This window comes from Sapajus apella, unplaced genomic scaffold (genome assembly GCF_009761245.1).
Source record: "Sapajus apella isolate SASKATOON/1434 unplaced genomic scaffold, GSC_monkey_1.0 scaffold19, whole genome shotgun sequence".
Lineage (NCBI taxonomy): Eukaryota > Metazoa > Chordata > Mammalia > Primates > Cebidae > Sapajus > Sapajus apella.
Window position 1 is genome coordinate 28,300,832 of NW_022436959.1, and position 2,973 is coordinate 28,303,804.

Below are 2,973 nucleotides of genomic sequence, written 5' to 3' on the forward strand. Positions count from 1 at the left end.
GTTTTCAGTTATTTTCTGAATATCTAAGTGCCCTATATGTGTGTGTTTGAGTGTGTGAACATATATGTACGAATTTATAAAGTCTCTTAAACAGTGTGCAGCTTAAAGACTTCGGGAGTATTTTAACTAACATTTAGTGAATAGGGCCCATATACATTGAATTGAAATGAACCTCATTTAGTTTTAATTGAAACTAATCTCCTGTCAGTTTTAGTGAGGAAATTAGAAGCTTGAAAGCATGGGATGCTTTAACAAGGAAGAATGGTTAAAGGGGATGACTTCATTACAGTGTGACTGCACAGAAAAGTTACAAAACAAATGTGACTTTTTGTGTTCACAGTTGAATGACATTTCGTTATTTAAGAATATCTAAAGATACGCCTTTGATTTTGCAAGGGATAAAGATCAGAGAAGCTTGATCTTGATACTGCTAAATCTATGTTAGCTCTTCTGCTTGGGAGGTCATGGCCACTGTTTTCAGTATTTTACCAGTACCTGGAGCAAAGTATTGTGTTATGGACAGAGATCAGTGGTACAATGTGTTAGAATTTAGCAGAACATAGTCCATGCCGATCTTAGTAACTATGATGAAGGTGGTGCCTGGCCTGTTCTTGATGAATTTGTTGAGTGGCAAAAAGTCTGTCAAACATCATAGCAAGAACTATTGTAAAGAAAATGCAAATCTTTCGCTTTCCATGTGTATACAAGCTAATGTGATGAGGAGGAGAAAAATCTAATGGGTGCATTTCCATTCATATGAAAGACTTCTCATAGTACATTTTCCTTTTTTTAAAGGAGTGATGGGCATTGAGCCACACCTCTTCTTAGACTGAATATTGAAATGTTTTAATGAGTCAGTCACTGATACAACTTGCCACTTGTTTCATATCCTGTAAGGCAAATCTGGTAAATCTAGCACACTTTCTGCATGAGAATCCTAGAAAATAGTTTCCCCCTTTTAAAATTCTTTCTACCTTCACAAGTTATTCTGGGTCATCTATGGGGGAAAGGCTTTGTTTATATACCTGCCTCCATAGTAAAATAACTTGTAACTTCAAATTGATATATTCATTAGCATGTATTCAGGTATGGCTGCCATTCAGAAAAAAATAAAGCCATTACTATGAAATCAAACAGTCCTTTGATAATTTTACTAATGACAAATAGCATATCACCCTGTTTTACAGAAGCAGTAAGACTGTCAGAATCTCAGGACCAAGAAACTGTTTTTTGTCTAAAAAGTCATACAGCACTAGGAAAGTAAATTTACCTAGTTAATGCCTATAAAAAGAAGCTAGATATTATCTTTGGTCTCTTCAAGTTTCAGCCTTCTATGATTATAAAACATGTATTCAAAAATATCTTTTACCTTCTATTTGGTGATAAAGTTTTGCATAAAAATTAAAGATAACATTACCAGAGAGAGGACCCTGGTGATTAATAATGTATTATGATACTTCAGAGAAACAAGAACCAATAGGATACATTATAAAATGGCTCACATGATTATGGAGCTTGAGGAATCACATAATTTGCCATCTGCAAACTGGAGACCCAGGTAAGCCAGTTGGTATAATTCTACTTTAAGTCTTGAAGGTCTGAGAACTAGGGAATCTGATATAAATTCCAGTCCAAGGGCAGGAGAAGACTGAAGTTCCAGCTCAAGGCTGGAAGCAAATTGGGCGAAGTTTCTGTTCATCCTCCTCCTTGTTCTATTCAGGCTTTCAATGGATTGGATGATTCCCACTGATTCAAATGCTAATTTCATTCAGAATATTTTCATAGACATGCCCAGCAATAATGTGTAATTGAAGCATCCTATGGCACTGTCAAACTGACACATAAAATTATCCATCACACCCGATCTGTATTTTAAAGAAGAGGAAATGTGCTGATAAGGGAATGAGGAGGCAGCTGTTGAAGCATATTTCCAGCACACGAAAAATACAGGCAGAGGCCTGGAGGTGAAAAGTATCAGGCACATAAAGGAAAACTTTCGGTGCGAGCTTTTTTTCTGGACTGTTTGTGGCACGCAGATTTCAAATCCCCACTTGATGATATTCATCCCTTCTTGACATCCCCTTATTTTGAGTGTAGGCTGAATGTATTGACTCATTTCTAACAAGTAGAATATGGAAAACTAATAGGATGTCACTTCTGTAATTAGATTCCAAAAGACGGACTTTGGTCTTGTTAGTTTGCTCTCTTTCTTGCAACTCTGGTGAAACAAAGAAGTGAGAACCACTCAGGGTGGCCTCTGACCAAGCAGCAGCAAGGAAATCAGGTCCTCTGTTTACAGCCCAGCAGGAACTGAATCCTGCCAACAACAAGAGCTTAGAAGTGGATTATTCCCCAGTCAAATTTTCAGATGAGGCTGGAGACCTAAGGACACATTGATTATGTCTTCGTGAGAGGCTCTTAGGTAAAGGACTCAGTTAAACAATGCCCAGATTTATAGTCCACTGAATCTGTGAGACAATAAATGTGTGTTGTATTAAGCCTGTAAGTTCTGGGCTAAGTGTATGCATAGGCATAGATAATCACTGTAAGTAGAATGTTGATTAAATAATTTGCTACATCTGAAGCAGGACTAACCAAGTACTTTCCTCAAGAAAAAATAATATATTTTCAATGAAAGAAATTAGGCATCTGTAGGTAGTTTATATGTCTAGTAAACACAGCAATTTTACATATCTAGAAAACATATCAGTATTAACAGTTTATTATTTTCACTGACCTTTCAAATAGTTATTTTTAATTTTTGAAAAAAAATGATCACTTCTGACCTTTGGGACACATGTTGTATGAAAATATAAAAAGTGACTACTTAAGAGGTCTGCAAGGAAATTAGTGATTCCAGAAGATCTTGGATTCAATCAAAGAATGGAAGGAAGTGTTCGTGTTAACTTAAAGAACTTTGTAAATTGCTCTAAATTGGAAGAGAAGTTGTGCAGGGCACAGGAGAAAGGCTTG

General features: G+C 36.3%; 1 pseudogene; it reads left to right on the forward strand.

Moving 5' to 3' along the window:
- The first annotated feature begins 224 nt into the window (after positions 1 to 224).
- LOC116557312 lies at positions 225 to 671 on the forward strand (annotated as a pseudogene).
- The last annotated feature ends 2,302 nt before the right edge of the window (positions 672 to 2,973 follow it).